Below are 8,902 nucleotides of genomic sequence, written 5' to 3' on the forward strand. Positions count from 1 at the left end.
TATTTACCTAAATGTCCTGGGGTAAGAAACTTGGTCTGGGAGAAGGTGGAGTCAGAAAATCAATTAGACCTCCCCTAGCACGCCTAATGGGGAGGGACTGTAGGACATGTTATCCAAGCTTCCAATAGCATATTTGGGGATTCTGGTGAGGTATAGGTGATCTCACACTGGAAATAAAGAGTCCTTGTTTTCTGTGTTTAGTTGGTTCAAAAAGGACCCACTTGAATCTCCTACCAGACCATTCAGGTAGCTTTCCTGCTACCTTGGGAGAGAGAAGTGAGGAAGGGAGAAAGGGGGAAGGCCAGATCCCTAAGTGTTTTATTTAACTGCAAAGAGGATTCCTAGCTTGAAACGTTGGTTCTTTTCTTTTATTTCTTTTTTTTTTTTTTTTTTTTTTTGTCATGGGTGCTAATATTGCATTGTCTCCTGGTCTTTTCTCTGGTTTTATCACCCAAGGTCCTTTTTCATTTATTTAGTTTTTTTCTCTTTTACTTTTTTTGCTTGTTTCCCCCCTTTCTCTGCCCCCACTTTTTCTCTTCTCTTTTTTTCTTTTCTCTCTTTTTCTTCTTATTTTATTTTATTTTCTTTATATAATAGGTGCTTCAGGGAGTGCTTCACATTTGCTGTGTTTCCTTATCCCCCATTTCCTCTTTTCTGTGTTTATTGAATTTGGCCAGATACACTATCCCCTTTCCCCTACATCTTTCTATCCTCCATCATCTACTGTTTCTCTTACATTCCACCTCCCTTTCTTTGGCCCCCAAATTGTCTGACTTTTTAATTCTAATACCTTTGTTCTGTTTTCTGTCTTTTATCCACTCTTGATATTATTGTCTTTCTTTTCTCTTTCCCTCTCTCATGAAAACACTGGCCTTTTAATTCATACTATATTCCTCCCCATATTCAGTAGACTGTCTCATTATAGGTACTCTACTTACTGCTATAACTCTGCACAACTTACATGAGTTTAATATCCATTCATCTTGATCTCACATTTTTGCTCTGTTAACATTTATTACCAATACTACTTTATACATTTTCTTTTGTTACTCATTTTGTTTCCCCTGGCCCTAATATTTTCCTTCAAAGTGAATTTAGCCAGAAACAAGATAATAGAGTAAGAATAACAAAGTGACAAAGAGAAGACATAACACTTACACATGAACAACAACTAATTAATCCCCAAGACTAAACAAAGACACCAAGGAACTTATTAAACCCATCAAGATAAAATGATGACCAGACAGCAACAAAAAACTACAAACCAAACCAATAATCAGGAAAACATGGCCAAATCCAATGAACAAACTAAAAACCAGGAAGAGGACCAGAACATTGGACAAGTAATTAAAGATCTCAAAGCATATGTTAGAGACCAATGTAATGAAGTAAAGGAAGAGATTAACAATATGAAGAAAACACTATCATAGGAAATTGCAGACATATGCAAAAAGATAACAGATCCGATGGTGATGAACACCACAGTTCAAGAAATCAAAAATACATTCTCAGCAAATAGCAGCAGATTAGAAGAGGCAGAGGAGAGAATTAGTGACATGGAAGACAGTACATCTGAAATCCAACCGATAGTAGAACTGATTGATAAAAAGATAGAAAAAATCCAGCCGAGGGTTTAAGTTATATGTAGGGGATTTGAATCTCTGGACTGATAATATGACACCCAGGCCCAGAGCCTCAACAGACTTCAGCTCCTACACTTTGATTTATTGGACTTACTCCACTCAGCTAACATGGAGTTGAAGAAGGTCAACCACCACAACATGGAGCCTAGAGTGTCTACAACTAGAAGCGGGAGGAGTGCATCCAGTACCCATGTGGAATCTAAGCCCTCACTTGACATAGGTGTGCAATGGACACAACCAATCCAATGTCCACAGAGAAAATGTGGAATGGGTGTGGGAACGGAAGCCATGGGGGCTGCTGGGTGTGGGGAACAGGAGGAAGAGATGAGATGTGGAGGCGTTTTCGGGACGTGGAGTTGTCCTGGATAGTGCTTCACGGACTATTACGGGACACTGTAGATCCCCCCAGGGCCCACTGGATGGAACGTGAGAGAGTCTGGGCTATGATGTGGACCATTGACTATGGGGTGCAGTGATGCTCAGAGATGAACTTACCAGGTGCAATGGATGTGTCATGATGATGGGAGAGAGTGTTGCTGTGGGGGGAGTGGGGGGCGGGGGCGGTGGGGTTGAATGGGACCTCATATTGTTTTTAATGTAATTTTAAAAATAAATAAATAAATAATTAAAAAAGAAAAAAGAAAAAATCCAGCCGAGACTTAGGGACCTGAATGACAATGCAAAATACACAAACGTATGTATTATAGGCACCCCAGAAGGAGAAGAGAAGGGAAAGAGGACATAGGGGGTTTTGGAGGAAATAATGGCTGAAAACTTCCCAAATGCACTGAGGGAGATGAATGTACATGTCCAGGAAGCCCAACACACTCCAAACATGATAAATCCCAAAAGGCTGACTCCAAGACATGTACTTGTCAAATATCCAATGCTCAAGACAAAGAGAAAATTCTAAAAGCAGGAAGAGAAAAGAGAACCATCACATACAGGGGAGGTTCCATAAGATTAAGTGCTGATTTCTCATTTGAAAACATGGAGGCAAGAAGGCAATGGTATGATATAGTCAAGGTACTAAAAGAAAAAAATTTCCAACCAAGAACACTCTACCCAGCTAAGCTAGAATTCAAAAATGATGGAGAGTTCAAAATATTCACAGATAAACAGAAATTAAAAGAGTGTGCCAACAAGAGCCCTGACTTTCAAAAAATACTAAATGGAGTTCTGCAGGAAGGAAGGAAAAAACAGGAGAGGCAGAGATGGAAGAGAGTGTAAGAACAACAAAAAAGACAAAAAGAGAAGGAAGAAAACAAACAAAATACGACAAACACAAGTCCAAACAAAATATGGTTAACAAAAATAATTCCTTGAAAGTAATAACACTGAATGTCAATGGATTAAACTCACCTGTCAAAAGACTCAGACTGGAATATTGAATAAGGAAATATGACCCATCTATATGCTGTCTACAAGAAACACATCTTAGACCCAGGAATTAATGGAGGTTGAAAGTGAATGGCTGGAAAACAATCTTACAAGCAAACAATAACCAAAAAAGGCAGGAGTAGCTATATTAATATCAGACAAAATAGACTTTGAATGCAAAACAATTGTGAGAGACAAAGATGGATACAGCATATTAGTGAAAGGGATAATCTTTCAAGAAGAACAAAGGCACCTCCAAATATGTGAGGCAAACACTGGAAAAATTAAGTGAAAGAATAGATGTCTCTACAATTATACTTGGGGACTTTAATACACCACTATCAACTTTGGACAGAACATCTCAAAAGAGAATCAATAAAGAAACAAAAACTCTGAACAGTATCTTAGATGAGCTAGACCTAATAGATCATACCACCTGAATAAAGCAGGATATACATTTTTCTCAAGTGCACATGAATCATTCTCCAAGATAGACCATATGCTAGCGCACAAAGAAAGGCTCAATGAGTTCAGAAAGATTGAAATCATACAAAATAATATCTGTGACCAGAGTGGAGTGAAGCTGGAAATCTTCAAGGGCCAGAGGCCCAGATTTCACACCAAGATATGGAAATTGAACAGCACACTCTTAGAAAAACAGTGGGTCAAGGAGGAAATCTCAAAAGAAATTAATAACTATCTTGAAATTAATGAAAATGATAACACAACATACCAAAATTTATGGGATGCAGCAAAAGCAGTACTGAGAGGAAATTTATAGCCATAAATTCATACATCAAAAAAGAAGAGAAAAAATTGAAGACCTAACTGCACATTTGGAGGAATTAGTAAAAAAACAACAAACTCCACAGAAAGAATGAACAAAGATAAGAGCAGAACTAAATGAAATAGAAAATACAAAAGCACTTGAAAAGATAAACAAAATGAAGAGCTGGTTCTTTGAGAAGATCAATAAAATTGACAAACCTTTAGCTAGACTAACAAAGAAAAAAGAGAGAAGATGCAAATACACAAAATAAGAAAGGAGAAAAGAGATATCACCACTGACCCCACAGAAATAAAGACGATCATGAGAGGATACTTAAAAAACTATATTCCAAAAAAAAATGACAATTCAGAGGAAATGGACAAATTCCTAGAAGCACATCAGCAGCCTATATTGATGAAAGAAGAAATTGATGATCTCAACAAACCAATCACAAGTAAAGAGATAGAATCAGTCATTAAAAATCTCCCAACTAAGAAGAGTCCTGGGCCAGATGGCTTCGCAGGTGAATTCTACAAAACATTCCGGAAAGAACTAATACCAGTCTTGCTGAAACCTATCCAAAAAAATCAAAACAGATGGAACATTACCTATCTCATTCTATGATGCCAAAATTACCCTAGTACCAAAGCCAAACAAAGACACCACAAGAAAGGAAAATTACAGACCAAATTCTCTAATGAAACTAGATGCAAAAGTCCTCAACAAAATACTTGCTAACCGTATTCAACAACACATTAAACGAATTATACACCATTACCAAGTGGGATTCATTCCGGGTATACAAATATGGTTCAACATAAGAAAATCAATCAATGTAACACACCACATAAAAAGATTGAAGGGAAAAATCACATGATTATATCTATAGATGCAGAAAAAGCATTTGACAAAATACAGCACCCTTTCTAAATAAAAACACTGCGTAAGATTGGAATACAAGGAAATTTTCTGGACATGATAAAGAGTACGTATGAAAAACCCACAGCCAACATCATTTACAGTGGTGAAATCCTAAAATCTTTCCCTCTAAGATCAGGAACAAGGCAAGGATGTCCAATATCACCTATTCTTAGAAGTACTTGCTCAAGCACTGAAGCAAGAACCAGATATAAAAGACATTCAGATTGGAAAGGAAGAAGTCAAAATTTCATTATTTGCAGATGACATGATCCTATACATAGAAAACCCTGAGAGGTCTACAACAAAGCTTCTAGAACTAATAAATGAGTTCAGTAAAGTCACAGGTTATGAGATCAATGTACAAAAATCAGTAGCATTTCTGTGCACCAATAACGAGCAAGCTCAGGAGGAAATCAAGAAACAAATACCATTTACAATATTCAATAAAAAATCAAATATCTAGGAATAAATTTAACTTATACACAGAGAACTACACAACACTGTTCAAGGAAATCAAAGAAGACCTAAATAAATGGAAGAATATTCCCTGTTCATGGATAGGAAGACTAAATATTATTAAGATGTCTATCCTACCAAAACTGATCTACACATTCAGTGCAATCCCAATAAAAATCAATGCAGCATTCTTTAAGAAACTAGAAAAACTCACTATGAAATTTATTTGGAAAGGAAAGAGGCCTCAAATAGCCAAAAACATATTGAAAAAGAAAAATGAAATTCCAGAAATCACACTACCTGACTTCAAAACATACTACAAAGCTACAGTAGTGAAAACAGCATGGTATTGGCACAAGGAGAGACACACAGACCAGTGGAACCGAATTGAGATTCTGATAGAGATCCTCATATATATAGTCATATAATATTCGATAAAGCCACCAAACCCTCTCAACTGGGAGAGATGGCCTATTCAACAAATGGTGCCTGGAGAACTGGATATCCATATGTAAAGAATGAAAGAGGATTACCAACTCACACCTTATACAAAAATCAACTCAAGATGGAACAAAGACCTAAATATAAGCGCCAAGACCATAAAGACTTTGGAAAGCAGTGTAGGGATGCATCCACAGGACCTTGTAATAGGAAATGGCTTCATGAACTTCACGCCAAAAGCATGAGCAACAAAAGAACAAATAGATAAAAGGGATTTCCTCAAAATTAAAGCCTTCTGCACCTCAAAGGAGTTTGTCAAGAGAGTGAAAAGAGAGCCTACACAATGGGAGAAAATATTTGGCAACCATATATGTGATAGGAGACTTATAAACTGCATATACAAAGAACTCCTATATCTCAAAAATAAAAAGACAAACAACCCATTTAAAAAATAGGAAAAAGATTTTAACAGACACTTTTCCAAGGAAGAAATACAAATGGCCAAAATCACACGAAAAAAATGCTCCAAATCTCTAGCTAGTAGGGAAATGCAAATCAAAACTACAATGAGATACCATCTTACTCCCATAAGATTGGCAGCTATGAAAAAAAAAACCAGAAGACTACAAATGCTGGAGAGGATGTGGAGGAATGGGAACACTCATCCACTGCTGGTGGGAATGCAGAAGGATCCAGCCATTCTGAAGGACAGTTTGGTGGTTCCTCAAAAAACTAGCTATAAATTTGCCGTATGACCCAGCAATTCACTGCTGCAACTGAAAACAAGGACACAAACAATTATATGCACACCAATGTTCATAGCAGCATTGTTCACTATTGCCAAAAGTTGGAATCAACCCAAATGCCCATCAACAGATGAATAGATAAATAAAATGTGGTATATACATACAATGGAATACTACTCAGCTTTAAGAATGAATACACTACAAACACATGTGATAACATGGATGACTCTTGAGTACCTTATGTGAGTGAAGGCACGCAGGCATTGAAGGACAAATACTACATGGCCTCTCTGATCTGAAGTAAGTAAACCAAGCTGCCTCAGAGAGCTAGAGACTGGATGATAGGCTTAAAGGAAATTGGGGTGTAGAGGAAGGATGCAAGCTGACACCTACATGGGTGACATCTATGATAAGTGGGAGGTAAGTATTTGTACAAGGAAGGGGATAAAATGGGGGCATATGTTTAACTTTGGGTGGGGCTTTGTGGGTTTGAGGGGGCTAGGGATGGGAGGATGGGTAATATTGCTCAAGAAATTGGGGGGAGTGTAGGAGAACATATGAACATAGGAGATTGTCAGGTATTTGGTTGAGAGTATAATGCTGAGAAAACTTTTTCAAAAATATAATAAGGAAGGTTACCTTTTAAGATGCTTCAGGTGCAGGACAGGCTTTAGGGAGTGTGTGAGTGCTCATTTTGCTATAGTGGGTTATATCATTGGATAGAGACCCACATCCTGTGGAGGACTGATGTTCTCAAATAGAGGGAATTGTATTTCTCAAGAGAAAGATGGCTCCCAATGCATTAGGGCATTGCCAAGCCCTCAACACTGTTGCAAGTATCTCTGAACATGGCCCTTCAAGTAATGAAGATTGACTGTCACTGTGGGCCCTGAGGGGAGGGGAAAGAGGTATCAAATAGACGGAATCAATGTAACTGTGTGGACAATAGAAGTGTTCCACAAGATTATGCAAGGATGGATGTAAGACATGTTAAATTACACCAAAAATATATAGGGACTGATAGGCTAAAATGTAAGTCATAATGTAAAACATAAGATAACTAAAAATTTAGAAAATTGTATAGTCTAAAATATGAACAACAATGTAAACCCTAATGTTACCTTGTTTGAAAGCTATTGTCTCAATATCTGTACATCAGTTTCAGTAAATATAGTATATGTAAAAAGATTATTGCTGTGGAAGGAAAAATGTTTTTATGTTGGATATGTGGGAGTACTGTATATTGTATATATCAATTACTGTGATCTAAAACTTTTGTGAAGATAAGCTTAATAATTAGGAAAAAAAGAAAAGATAAAAGAAAAGATGTAGACACTGAGGAAAAGACGGAAGAAGTTGCCTTGCCATTTGCATACAGGGCAACACTTACTGCAGTGATGGAAGGCAAAACACCAAAAACAAAGCTTTAGAATTTTTTAATTTTTTGATATCCCAATTTATTTTTACCTTAACTTTTCTAAATTAATATGTATTCTATATCTAACCTTTAAACTGATCCCTATATTCCATTTTACTATTAATGGAACCTGGCAATATATTGGGCTTCATTTTTGAAGAAGTTTTGGATCACAGAGAGGTTCAACAATGGCAGGGGAGGAATACTGGTGTGGGATGTTACTGACAGGGTACACATGGTTTGCAGGGAGTTCTCCAGGGCATATATCCAGAGTACATAAAAATGTTTGGATATTTTCATAGTGACCAAAAAAGAAGAAAGGTCCAACAATGAGCCCTTGATACTAATGACTATGCTTGTGAACCTGTGCACCTGAAATAAGAACAAGGCCTAGAGCTGCAGGGTGCCTAAGAGTTACCTCCTGACAGCCTCCGTGTTGCTCAAATGTGGCCAGTCTCAACGCCAAACTCAGCATGTAAATGCGTTGCATTCCCCCCAGCATGACTTCCGGGAATGAGCCTCTCTGGTGTTGAGGGATTACTACCAAGTACCAGCTGATGATGTAACTAGAAAATGACCTTGAATAAAAGGGTCAACTCGGACCAGCAGAATACCCGGAGTTAAAAATGCTTTTTGACCTGAATAAAAGGGGGAAATGGAAAGGACAAATGAGTTTATATGGCTATGAGTCTCCAAAAAGAGCCAGGAGGTTATCAGAGGGGTCACCCTTATGCACACCTCAGCAGAGTCCCAGAGACAGATAAAGTAGATACAGCCCCAGGTATTAGTTCTTCTGAGGGCTACAGAGACCCACAGGTTCTATGGTTATGGCAGATGGAGTTCAGTGCCATGTCAGTTGGCCCTACTTTGGAGTTTGTGTTTCTGTGTGATGGAGCTGAACTCAGATGTGACCTTTGTCCAAAGCCTCTCCTGTTACTTTGAACGGATCTGTAGTTTTTGCTGGGGTTCAATGTATACCCAGGGGACCTGAATCTCTGGACTGACCATGTGATAGCCAGGCCCTGAGCCCCAACAGACTAGCAACTCCTACACTCTGGCTTATCAGCTAACATGGAGGTGAAGAAGGTCAACCACCACACCATGGAGCCAAGAATGCCTACAACTGAAA

The sequence above is a fragment of the Dasypus novemcinctus genome, chromosome 7, assembly GCF_030445035.2.
Source record: "Dasypus novemcinctus isolate mDasNov1 chromosome 7, mDasNov1.1.hap2, whole genome shotgun sequence".
Classification (NCBI taxonomy): Eukaryota; Metazoa; Chordata; class Mammalia; order Cingulata; family Dasypodidae; genus Dasypus; species Dasypus novemcinctus.